Source organism: Danio rerio, chromosome 18 (genome assembly GCF_049306965.1).
Source record: "Danio rerio strain Tuebingen ecotype United States chromosome 18, GRCz12tu, whole genome shotgun sequence".
NCBI classification, from domain to species: domain Eukaryota; kingdom Metazoa; phylum Chordata; class Actinopteri; order Cypriniformes; family Danionidae; genus Danio; species Danio rerio.
This window is the reverse complement of record NC_133193.1, coordinates 43,280,001-43,294,005: the sequence shown is the minus strand read 5'-3', so window position 1 is coordinate 43,294,005 and position 14,005 is coordinate 43,280,001. Positions and strand designations below refer to the sequence as shown.

At 37.1% G+C, this 14,005-nt stretch overlaps 1 protein-coding gene across 20 annotated transcripts in view; it reads right to left on the bottom strand.

The window, feature by feature from the left end:
• The window catches only part of sema6d (semaphorin 6D), a 230,697-nt gene that overhangs the window by 26,039 nt on the left and 190,653 nt on the right, over positions 1-14,005 (bottom strand). For 6 of the 20 annotated variants that reach the window (XM_009293805.5, XM_073929094.1, XM_073929102.1 and 3 more), the window contains exon 1: positions 6,825-7,498. The exons of 8 other annotated variants lie outside the window; for them this stretch is intronic. The gene's annotated coding sequence lies outside the window, so the exon portion shown is untranslated. 20 annotated transcript variants of the gene reach the window in all.

The window sequence follows — 14,005 nt, the reverse complement described above, 5'->3', positions numbered from 1 at the left end:
ACAATTTACATGGAGACAACAAACAGCTTGGCAGAAAGAGAGAGAGAGTGAGTGAGTCAGGCCCAAACCACTTCCTGAGTGTCTCGCCACACATGCTCACATACAGTATTGACATTTTTGCAATTAGCGGCCCTGTGCACCTGCTCCCATGCTGTAATATGCATATGCTGCTGGAATCATCCTGCTTCTATTGATTAGCAGCTGATTGATCAGTTCGCAATTGATCAGCGGAATGGGACGTGACCTGAGGAAATTCTCCTACTGAAATACAAGCAGGGGAGATTCTCTGCTCATCTGTTGCCATAATGGACCTTCATTTCTACAGGCTGACTGACTGTAAGAGATTCTGGGCTATAATGCTTTGATCGGATCAATAGAAATGACTCTTTCTCTGGCCATTTTTAGGTGAGATGAGAAGAGAGAAAAGACTGATGATGATATAAGTCTGAGGGATGAGGAGAGATAGAGAGGCATCGCAGAGAAGAAGAGAAGGTTAGAAAAGACGCAATTTAAAAAAGGTGAATATTAGAAAAAGAAGACAGGAAAAGGCCAATGTGCAATGATAAGACATATTAGGACTCATCAGACTGGTAAAAGTAAATAGAGAAAAGAAGAGACAAGCTGAGACAAGTATAAGATGAAGAAAAATAAAAGTTAATGCAAGGTAAGCCGGGAACTGAGAGGAGTGGCAGGGAGAGGAGATGAGAATTGAATGTTTCAGACAATTATAAAATATAAAAATGAAATAAAAATAGAACAAATTAAATGAGATACACATGCCAAATGTGTTGAGACAAGTATGAGAAATTAGATCAGAAGAGGAGAGAAAAATTGAGAAGAAAGCACAGATGATGAGGCAACAATTAAAGAAAGAAAACAAAGGAGACAAGGAATAATAATACAGAAATGGTGAGAAAGGAAACGGACAAAAAAAAGGAAACAAGAGTCTAGAGATGAGAAAGAAATCTATTTGATCAGAACAATATACCAAATGACAAGGGACAGGTATAAGAGACAACATGAGACCAGACTAGATGTAGAGACAAAATGAGAAGAAAAGAGTCAGAAATATGAAGAAGCAAGGGACAAAAGGTCAAGACATGTATGAGACACCGGATGAAAAAATAACTTATTTAAGAAAAGTAGAGACAAGAGAAGACAAGAAAGGAGAAAGGGACAAGAGAAGCTGAGAAAAAAAACACAAATAAATGATATGATACAAAAGAGAAGGAGAGACCAGATGAGACCAGAGTAGAGATAGAGACAGAATGAGAAGAAAGGAGTCAAGAGAATTGAAAAAGCAAGAGCCAAAAGGACAAGACAAGGATGAGACACAGGATGAAAATAGTAGGGACGAAGAGATAAGACAAGAAAGGAGACAGGGACAGGAGACGAAAGGCTGAGACAAGACAACCAGATGATATGATACAAAAGAGAAGGAGAGACAAGTTGAGACCAGACTAGAGGAGGAGACACAATGAAAAGAAAGAAGTCAGAGACTTTAAGAAGCAAGGACCAAAAAGACAAGACAAGGATGAAAATAGAAGAGATGAAAAGATGAGACAAGACAAGAAAGGAGACAGGGACAGAGGCGAGAGGCTGATACAAGACAACCAGATGATATGATACAAAAAAGAAGGAGAGACAACATGAGAAAAAGAGCGAGAGAGAGACTAGACTGGAGTATAGGAAAAAAAAATTTACGAAAAAAGGAAATAAAGATGGCATGAGGTGAGAGAGAAAAGGTCAAAATAGAACAATGAGAAAAAGGGAGACCAGATGGAGAAGGACTGATGTAAAAGTCAAGAAGGACACAAAGAATAAGATGAGAGTCAAAGTAAGAAAACAAGAAGAGATGGAAAGACCTAGGCGACGAGACGGGAATAAAGATTATGTTTTTCTTGCCCGCGTGTGTGCTTGAGCGATTAAGAGCTTTAATGTTTGGACACTCAGCGGAAGTCAAAGGCCAAGGGGTCAGGAAAAGTGTCTATCATAACGAGGCAGCTCCAAATGAATTTCTTTCCCAAGCACATCCCTGATCCTTACAGAAGTGCATACATCAGCAGAACAGCACTCTTGGTGGGGCCGGGGGAAGACCGTATGGATTAAGCGATGTGTACAAGAGGAGCACCAGTTTAATACAGCACCGAGAGTCTAATCACAGCTTCACAGCGCTGTATCATTCCCTCCGCCTGGATATTACTTCAAGAAATAAAAGAGGGATATTTCCAGCACCCTGGAACATATTCATTGTCAATGACAGAAATTCCTCACAAGCTCAAATCATTATTCATAGAAACACCACAGGGAGTTACACAGACACGCTACAATACCATAACAATCCCAGCATAAGAAAAACACCAAGCTTGGGCAAAGAGAGCGAGAGAAACCTAATGCAAAACAGAAACAAAGGACACACAAAGGTCAGCAGTCTAGAATTTCTTTTCAATATACAGCCAGCGCAACATGTTTTCTATTGAACGTCTTGGTTTGGTTTTCCATTCTTGCCCTCCGGTGTATGAGCCTGGACAGGCCCTGCGTGGAAAGAGACGACTAGTCACGCAACCTGTTAGTGTTTAGCTACTCCCCGGCTGCTCTCATTACAGCTTCTCTCTGAGCAACGCAATCCCGTACTCGCTGATGTTTTTGGCTGCGTTTCTCGAGATGCTGGCACGCCGTTTGAGTTGGCAGGTCATTCCAGTAAAATTGCCTGCAGCGGATCCACCCAGAGCCTGCCTGCTAGAGTCCAGCTGCAGGAAATGCGACAGCGCAGGTCATAAGAACAAAGCAGGTCGGTACGAGTTTGTGAATTCATTTGACCTAAACGTTCCCCGATGATTGCATTGATGAAGATGATTCGCCATGGTTAGTTTCATTCATCTTGATGCAGGGCAGAATTATGTCACTTAACGGAGGAGTTGCATTTATATCGACTTTAGTATTACATGGACCCTGCAGGTCTGCCTGAGGCCTGACGCTGAAAAAGAAGGTTGAGGAATAAATCAAAAGCTACACCACATAACAGCAGAAATGTGCCAGCTATAGTCGAAAGTTCTGAAATATACAGGTTGGTATCAGTACTCAGGAGTGCTCTATGCTATTTACATACAAGATAAACAAAGAAAACATGGAAATGCATGACAATTGACTTGGGTGTGGGCCAAACAAGTACAAAACTTGTTTTGAAGGGTAGTATTGTATTTAGTACTTGTATTAAAGGAAATTTGTAGCAAAACAAAATAGAATTTAAGTGTTTATGATTGCCAAGAGACATTGTCAAGGTTCTGCTTTAGTGTTTTTAGATCATTGGTATGTTTATATTCACTATTTTACATTACCCTGTGCTGTTGTCAGAATTTTAATTCTGAAAATTATGTTTTTTTTTATTTAAACATTTTCTACACTGCAAAAAATACTTTTCTTGCTTAGATTTTTTGTCTTGTTTCTAGTCTAAATATCTAAAATTTCTTATATCAAGAAGCATTTTCTAGACAAGCAAAACATAATGTCTTGCTTTGAGAAAAAATATGCCAATATTAAGTGAGTTTTTCCTTAAAACAAGCAAAATAATCTGCCAATGGGGTGAGCAAATTAATATAGTTTTTTCATTTGACGTTAGATTATTTTGCTTAACCCATAGGCAGATTATTTTGCTTGTTTTAAGGAAAAACCCACTTAATATTGGCATATTATACAAGACAATATGTTTTGCTTGTCTAGAAAATTCCTCTTGATTTAGGAATTTTTAGATATTTAGACTAGAAACAAGACAAAAAATCTAAGTAAGAAAAGCATTTTTTGCAGTGTATAAAGTCAAATTCATCATTTGTTATAAATAATACTATTATAAATAACACTATTTTATTTATTGTTTCTTTACACTGATCTGACAAATAATTCAATAATTAGTTAATAAGAATTATGCTAATTTAAATAGGTTATACGTATCTTTTTTATAATTAGTGATAGTTTAATTTGTGTCTATTTAATACAAAAGTTCCATTAATTGGTCTCACTTTACAACAAGTAAAGTACTTTACTCCATTAGTCAATGCATTTACTAACAGGAAATAAGTTTGAACAACACTTATACAGCATTTACTAATCCACTGTTAAAATCTAAAGATGTGCTTGTTGACGTTAGTTAAAGTACCATGAGTTAATGTGAAGAAACAATTAACTTTATATTCATTAACTAATGTTGACAAAGATCAATAACACTGTAATACTGTTCATTATTCATTCACTAACTAAAATGGAACCTTATTGTGTTACTCATTAATTAATAGAAAGAATAAGAAAGATATATATAAATGGAAAATGATGTTGTGAAATGGCCCCTCAGATGCGTGTTCACAACTCAACAGTTGTGATATGTGTGGTTTCAGACACTCACGCTGAGATTAGAGCTCTCCCACACAAGAGCACTGAAATCATAAAGTTGTTTACAGTGGGATTACAGCTGAGGAGTCACAACTTGTTACTCCACAGCTGTAAAACAGATCTCTGCCCAACCTGTGCAGCTCCACTCCCAGCCCCCATTCCCCCAAAAGCCCCTTCCTGCAGGTGTGTGTGTGTGTGGATGTTAAAGGAACAATAGTGAGATCGGGGTCCGTTCAGTCCAGGCCAGCGAGGAGACCTCCATGCTTTAAAAGGTTAAATCAGTTACTCAAGCCTGACCGAGGCTGAACACTTGACAGCAGGACTGGCGTGGGTTTAGTGGACACAATTGTGGCCAGCTGTTGTGAGTGACTTTATTCACACACCCACATGAAAAGTGCTGAAACTGCTTTACGGTGAGGTTTCAGAAGAGGTAGATGTTTATCAGGCATCTCTGAAAGAGGGTTGACAGGTTCAGCAGAGATAAGAGGAGACGCATGGGGGCTGCACACTCTTGCGCTGTGTGTTTATAGTTTCACACAGACAGAGCTCTTAAACTCAATGTCACACATTTGTGAAGCACAAATTAACAAAAGCGTGCATTAGGATAACAGCATCTCTCATTAACTTCCATATGGTCAAACAGCAAGTAATGGGTAGTGGATAGTAGAGGCGGGTGAGTTCTAACATCATTTAACCAACTTAAAAATGAATTATGGGGTGAAATTATTATTAGCCTACATAAACAGTGGTTTCGTTTAAGGTGACAGTTTTTGGAGATGCTTTCCATAAGCAAATTATATTTTCAATGTTTGACCCTTAGGTTGATCATGAGAGGATGTCTGTCTGCTTTTTGAATTTTAATCAAGACACTTTTTGGTTTGTTTATGAAGCAGTTTACCTCAATTAAATCTTTTTCTGCTTCAAACAAAGTAGGTGATTTCATGTTTACTGTACTTATGGGGACATAACAATGTAACCAAAAGCTCAGCACAAACATGTAGCATTAGCCTTTGTTGTTTAGCGTATGCATTTGTTCCCCATTATGTTTACATTTGTGAACTACTATATTAAAATAAAGCGGGGTGAGGGTATAAGACATGTTTATAAATTTTATTCCATGGACATGAAACAGATGTACTAAATTTAAACTTAAGTTTTTAATCCATGAAAAAAGTAAAGACAATGAAGGAACGCCGTTTAAATGGGCTAATCTGTTACATTTATTTTAAGTCGTGTTTTGCCGTTAACATTTGCCTTAGCTTTTTTTTGCATCAGCACGAGAAAAACAAGACATTTGATTGTGCTTGTGCATTTTCACTCACTAGTTCATTCATTCTTTTGACGGCTGCCACTCAACGTAACGCCTAATTTATTTCGCTTCATTTGCTACATGTGTTTATGAACGCGCATCACGGCTGTCACTCAACAGTTACGGATTCAGTAAAGAAGAACAGAAAAAAAACATCTTCAAACAATACTCTCTCAGATCGGAACCGGACCCGAAATCCGTCTCAGAAGGAGCATGTGAATCAAAGTGTTCACGCTGGAGCCGAGCTGTGACGAATCTCTTGAGTTGCAGTAAATGCATAAAGACAACAGAGGAGTGTTGGGTCGGTAATGGCTTCTGCTGGGAAATTGATTGTGTTAATGCATGACCGTGGGCTCCAACAACAGCAGCGCAACTCCCTCCCTTCACGTTGGACCATAATACAGGCAGCAGAAATATTGTTGTTTAAAAGTTATCAGTTTGAATGAGATCACATAACTCCCAGGCAAAGGTTAGATGAATTTAAGGCACTAAATCTTCCTTGTATATTATAATGCGAACTTCGATCCCTCATCATTACGGGACAGTGGGAGTCTAAAGTGCATCTGTTTCATCCAATGTCAGAAATTAACTGGGACCGATTTTGAGGGGCATTCATGGATACAATGTTCTAGCATACATGTGCTGTCAATTTAAACAAAAACATTCCAATAACACTATTAAAATAGAAAGCGGTGTACAATATTCTTTAAATATATGTAGCCTATCATGAATTGTTTTATTTAAATTTAAAATGTTTTGTAAGCTTATTGCCTATTTGTAATAGTCGGGGAATTTTCCTTTTTCTTTCTTATTTTTTTCAGTCTCAGCGTAATATCTGCCCTATTTTGTTACTTTATATTTTTGTTTCTATTATAATAATTTGGAAAAAACAACAATACAAAAGGAATATATAATTCCCAGAAATAACCCTCTGTATCAACAGGATGTGACAGTAATGCACTGCCTTTTTTCATTAATAATGCTAAAAGCAATACTACTTTCCTCCAGACGTTTGGTCTAATTAAAAAAAAAAAAAAAAAACTAACAAAATAAAACAAGAAAAAAGTTGTAATCAAGATTATAGTCAACTCAAAGTGACAACAAAGTGTAAAAGGGAAAGCAGAAATCCTACCTGAATGTTCTCCAAATGTAGACTACAAAACACTCCCCGGTTATATTCCAAAGTGATTCACGGTATTAAATCCAGTGTAGATAGACAGCATGTGTGCAGCTCGGTCCATAAAACCAGAAGATCCCCATGTGTTTGTTTTATCCGAAGCACGCAAAACAATTCCCAGAGCCCGAAGGGCTCGTCCAGCTCGTCCTCGGGATAAAGCTTTGTGATCTTCAAAAGCTCACCGATCAAATAGCACCAAGACCCTCCCTCTCCTGTAGTACCATCCCCCCGTCATTCACCAAACCAAACCAATACAACCCAAACCAAATAAAAACCAACTAAGTAATTACCTCAAGAGATCTACTCTTCAGAATGAAGAACTTTACGCGCGTGCGCCTCTCCACTTATAAACAATCCGTATTTGTGTAAACGGGTGAATAAAAATAGCTCCAGTTCTATTTTTGCGCAGCACCTAGAGTACTTCTGATGTTTTGGAAATCTTTTCCCTGTCGCTTCTTCTCGTTTCCCCCATTTTCTCAACCTCACGCGCTCGCAACGTCACATTTTATCTACAAAATTAACTCACCTCATCTGAATCCGTGATTTTCTTTACGCGATTTGGATCGCAACAACTCTGAGTCAAGCTTGAAGTGTCTCTGTCCGTTCTGAGCGGGGAAAAACAAACTAATGCACGGCAAATGGTGTAACTCGATCCATCCCGAGTCCATCCATCAGCAGAGCCAACCACAGCCTAGCCTAGAAACTGATCCCTCCCCGTTCCCTCTCTCTATCCCTCTCCCTCTCTTTTTTCTCTCTGCTCCCTCTATCCACTCCAGCGCTAGTAGATGTGGTTTTTGGCTTCTTTCCCTTGCTCGGCTGTTTTCTTTTTTTCTCCTGCCAAAGTGCGAGACCTTTATTGTCTGTATGTGTGTACATATTTATGTATATGAAGATATGTATAGAATATTTATTAATGCTTTTGCAATGTAAACACTTTTTAACACACCAATAAAACATTCAGAGTCTGTAGTGTGTGTGTAAGTGAGAGGCCCTCACATCTTGGTGACCCTGAGGGGCCCCCCTCTCTTCCCAATCCCTTCCCCCAGCAGTAAGCTGCTTGTTAAATCTTTTCCACAGAACTGTTTTGGGAAGGGAGGACAGCGAACCACACTCCTTGGAACTGCTCTTTGGAAGGAAATCTTGACTTTCAGCTTGAGGCAAAAAAAGGAAGGAGCGAACAGAATTTCTTTTGACACTGCGCTCCCATGCATTTTCACCGTCAACCTTTCAGAGACATTTTCAATAATGAAAGACACATACTGAAAACATTCGGTTATAAGCTGCACATCAAATGCAGCTGCGATCAAAGTTTTCTCAGCTTATTGTTGGCATATGCATGTCTCCTCAGATAAAACCCCAGCTTGTGGTATATGTGGTATTAATACATTTTGGAGTTGTTTGTTGATCAATTAAATATTAACACAAGCTGCTGTGTGAATTAGTTACACATTCACTGTTCGCTTTATTGTGTACGAGTGTGAACATTAACAAGTCCAAGCTGATAGTGAACACAAAGAACGTGGCAGATTGTTAAAGGATTTGGCAGCTGTGCAGAGACACTGCAGTCAACAGCATTTAGTATTGCGGTTCTTATAAGTGCATAAATGTTGTGAAAATGCACACAAGCATTTAAAAGTCAATATTATCTCTGCTCTCGGCAGTCTGTAGCTCTCTCTCTGCTGCAATTGGAGTAGATATAACGATTAGAACATTAAATGCATGTATAACTGTGGTGGTCCGGCTCAAAATGCTAATGCATCCTGCAGGTAAATGGACAGACAGAAATTGGATGCACAGGTAACAGTTTGAGGATTTGTTCCACTGACCTAGATGGGTTTAATAAATTCACCAGCAAGTCATGACAGAGAAATAGAGAGCATAAAATAAATTGAAAAGTGAACATTGTACCTTTTAAGATCTCCCAAAGGGCTTTTTATTGTTCAAAGGTTGCACCTTCAGAGCTCCTTTTAATAATTGAAATCTCAGGCCCCGTTTACACTAATGCGTTTTAGTTTGAAAACGCATAAGTTTTGCTACGGTTACGCCATCCGTCCACACTACGCCGGAGTTCTCGAGCGCCGAAAACGGAGCGTTTCGAAAACGCTGGAGAGGCCATTTTCATTCTGAAACGCAGCTGCTCCGTCTCAGTGTGGATGATGGAAAACGGAGACATTTGAAAACGGAGGCGGGGCTGCAGACATTCGCCTCTCTGATTGGGGCTTTTCCTGAATATTAAGTAGCCTAACACGCACAGTTCAGTCCTGCATCTTCTCCGTGTAAGTTAAAACTTCGCAAGTTTGATCATGGCTGCAGTCTCTTCTTCTCAGTTTGATATGGAAAACAGACTATATCGAGGACACGGGTAAATCTTCAAAGGGAACAGTGTACTTTATAACTTCATTCACATCACCCTGGCTACGTTGTTTTACTTTCTCAACAATAAAATGTAAACATGATATAAGGAACTGCCTATTTTCATTTTAATATTAACAACTAAACAGACAGCAAAAATGTTGAGGCGCCGTGCTGCAAATATGAGCGTCATCTTCACTGTGTGCATATTTATAACAAAACGGAGCCTACAACAACTGCCTCCTTTCAATTTCAGTGAAAATACGAAACACACCCTCTCTTTGCTGAATATCAGTTTTAATCGATAATGGCCATTATATAAGTATAACATACAATAAGTTTATACATTATAGGAAATAAAGGCAAGCGATCAGTCAATATACAGAATGTACGTGCTTACATTAATCATTAACTTATCTTTGCGCTTAGCCAAAACACGTTACCTGAGAACAAGTAATAGATTCCAATGTCCAATGAATATGTCGTTAAATAAAGACAACAAGATGAAAGAAATATTCCGTTTAATAAATATAGTGAGGTTAGATCCAGCGGGAGATGCTTGATGAGAAGTCCGACTAGCACAGCTCTCATCTGGGTAGATTGGCTACAGCGCTTGCCTGAGAGTGTGTGTGTGGTCACGTGATGTGCGTTTTCAGCGTTTTGGTGTGGACGGAGAGCAGTTCAGAAACGCTGGGTGAAACGCGAGTGTGGACGCGGATCGTTTTCATTCTAAAACGCCGTTTTAAAACTAAACCGCACTAGTGTAAACGGGGCCTCAGTTATGTTTTTTCAGAATGTTTGTTTTTTTCCAGACTTTTTTAAATTGTCTTTTGAGGAATAAAGAGAAACTATTAGGTAAGTTGTTTGTTGTTTACAACATCCAATAGTATCAGCCAGTGGTAGAAATTGTACTGAAAAATCATACTCAAGTAAAGGTATCATTACGTGTCTAACAATGTAGTATGAGTAAAAGTATCTGTTGTAAATATTACTCAAAGTATGAGTAAAGAGTAGACCTTTCTAAAGTACTCAAGAGTAGTGAGTATTATTTTGTAAAAAGCTAATGCATTTACATGTAATTTGTGGATGTGTGTAAAAGTAACATTCTGTAGTGAATTTAGTTATTGCCCAGCAGGCACACAACGTCATAAGACAACTAAGGTAGATTTAAGTTGTGATGTCAGGTGACCAAAATTCAATGTCTAGTTAGTGTCTAAGGACAATGTTATGTTGATGTCCAATGAAGACGTGAAATGATGTCGATATTTGGTTGATTTTAGGTCGTGTTAGAAAGTGATCAAAATTCAAAATCAGGCCAACATCTTAAACCAACATCATATTGACGTTGAATACTGATTTATTCGTAAGGTATGGCAACCAAAATCCAGCGTCTGATAGATGTCATAGTGGTAACGTCCACGTCAGGCTGTAAAGTCAATAGACATTAATATTTGGTTGATTTTAGGTTGGACTTTAGACATTTACGTCGAGCTGATGTTGAGTTCTGATGTCAACCCGATTATCATTTTCAAACATAATGCAACGTCCCCACGACATTGGGGTACAACTTCAATCTGACGTCATGTTGACATCTTGTGCCTGCTGGGTGTTTAAGGCCATTTCGGTCATCATATAATAAACATCTGTGATATTCTCATTAGTGACATGCATCTAAACAGTCTCTGGGTCAATTTGTGTAACGGTTTTAGACATCTTCTAAAGATTTTAGACACTTTTATTGCTTCCAAACAGTTTGTTGGAATTTTAAATCGTACATGTCTTGAGGTAGTTCACTATGATGCGATTTACCTTCTATGTGCGATTTGATTGGACACTAATCACAGGGCTGATTTTCCAAATCCCCATAGACAAGAAAAAATAAAGTAGTGACTGCAGGTCTTTTAGTAGTGACTACTTTTACTTTTAGAGTAAAAGTACTGACACTGCACTACCAATGTACTTAAGAGAAAGTAAAAGTACACATTTAAAAAAAAACTACTTAGTAAAGTAAAATTCCTGAGAAAACTACTCAATTGCAGAAGTTTGAGTATTTGTAATTAATTACTTTACCCCACTGGTAACAGCCACTATCAATCATTAGTAGTTGAGTCATATAAAGTAGTACAGTATTCACATGTTTTAAAACAATTTACTCATGCGACAGTGACAATTATTAAAGCAAACATTACAAATTCTTATAGATGAAATTGCATTAATGAAAATGCCAAAATGTTAAATTAACAGTTAATGTGGATAGCAGCTTTTCAAGCAAATAATTTCTTAACACATTTTTTAACTGTATTAAATTGTGGGAAATAAGTAGCTTATTCATACATTTGTGCAATCTCATTCAAATGTTTTATAGTCTGGGCTGTAACTAGGGTGTAAAACAGGTATAAGGCTGTTTGTAACGATTTGATGAAAAAAAAAATTAGTGGGCAATTGTTGCATTTTCATACATACTGCTCATTCCCCAGGGACAGTTATGTTTGCGAGAGTGTTCATGCTTTTTTCAGACTCGCCTTTTTTGGTCAAATTTGACTTCTTTCATTCATATCAATTATCAAAGACTCGTTTACCAAAATATAATAAAGTTAAATCTTCCAGTCAGATGGAGGCTGTTTCTCAATTCCAAGAACGCAGAGAACGGACTTGCGTTTTGTGGAGACCGGTCTTGCCAGGTCACCTTGGAAAAGCGAACTTGTGAGACCGTGAAAACTGAGAATGCGCCCTGTGAGAAATGAGACGCTGCGTTCTTCCTGATGGTCACATGACCATCCCGTAGTTTTAACAAAAAATATTTAAACATTACAGCGTTCATACAATGATTTATTGTTTTTCCCCTTTTCAATTTATTTAACATGCACAAAAAAACTTAGAAATATACATTGCACAATGCAAATAAAACATATTTTAATACGAATTTCAACAATAATGTGCTTATGCCTTTATTGAGATTTTCATGTTATCATTTAATTTCACCGTCTCATTTAGGGAAACTCCTAAGATAAATAAGTTATGTTACTGAACTCTAATAATAAACAGGTATACGATGCGGCGCTTCCCACCTCCTTAATTCAGCCGCAATGACTTCTGGGACTTCTCGAGCGAGTTTTGCACTCAAGTCTGCATCCTTTGATATCAAGAATATATTTGGGAACTTACACATGTCCTCCGTTCTTGAGGTCTTGAGCTTTGGAACTGAACTTTGACGGTTAATGATGACGTTACATGAAAACACAACGACGCAAGAATTCTGAAGAACGCATAATGAGAAACAGCCAAAGTTAATGACCTTAGCGAGCAATACAATTCATGTGATTAGCAGCTTAAATTAATAATCTTTAACCTTTATGTACTGTTAGTGATGTTTTCATCCACTCTGGGGGGATTTTGAGTCTTAATTTGACCATAATGTTTTCTGTGTTTCAGCTAGCAGAATGATTTTTGGTGACAAATCTTATTTATTTATTTTTTTTACTTTAAATAAACTCGACAATACACTCTGGGCAAATTTACTATGCTTTTGTTATGTTAGGGATGAAAACATCCACTAAATTAAACTGCTGTAAAATGCATCAAATACAGTGCTCACCATAATTGAGTACACCCCATTTCGGAAATGAATATTTTTATCCATGTCTCAGTGAATATAGGTCATATATTTTGGTGCATTTAAACAAAACAGATTTAATTAATGGATGTATTTATAAACAATGTTTTAGTCACTGAATATCTTTAGAAATTTTAAGATAATACATTTAAATTCATGCAAAACATTGGCGGAAAAATACAAACTACATATTTTCAACAAAATTTTAGAATTCTTTTTGTTTCTCTTGAATTTTGTTCTTAAATTTTTTTTATATACATTTTTTCCCTAACAAATCAATTTGGGTGTACTAATTTTGGTCCATTGTCATACGTTATTTTGTTAGATTAGCTCCAGATTTGACTTTAGTACTGACTAACGTATATGCACAAATATAATATTGTAAAGCTTCCTATAAAATATCATTTTAAATGGGAAATTTGTGAGGGGTTTACTCATATATGCTGAGCACTGTAAATATTTGTTTACATTTTTAATGTTAATCAATCTCAGTCCTGATCAAACTGTTAAATTGTTTAGAAAATTAAAGGATTTTAACACTTTAATTGCCAAATTCATGAATGATGTTAGTGATTTCGTAATAATATAAAATTAATATTTTAAAAATGACATATTTTCAATACAAAAAGTAATTGTGAACTCGATTTTTTAGACTTAGACATTGTCTTTGATGCATTGTTTTTGATTCATTTGAATTTTTTCTCCCTAATTTACTGTTGGTGGCTGATATTGACTTTCATTATAACCACATTTTTTATTAAAATATTTCCCTGTTGGGAAGAGGTCAAATTTGTAATTTTTGCTGTTGATCATCAGTTGGCACCATTAACCCTTTAGATAGGCCGGTAAAAAAAAAAAAAGAAAAAAAAAAACGTAGTTTCTGGATTGTATAGTATAACAGCAAATTTAAGTGTGTATGTGTGTCTGTGAGAGTGACCTTTGCGCACTTACCTTGATGTGTCTGAGAAAATCTAGATATGCATCTCAGTTCTCAGAACTACATGAAGTAAACAAAAACAAAGATGGTGTATTTATGTACCATCAAATGTGGTTATAATGGTCAATGGGCCAAAAACAGCCACCAACCATGAATTAGGGAGAAAAAAATGAGCATCAAAGCTAACATTATTACTTTCATTATTTTTCACATGTCCACGACTGATAAAAGGTT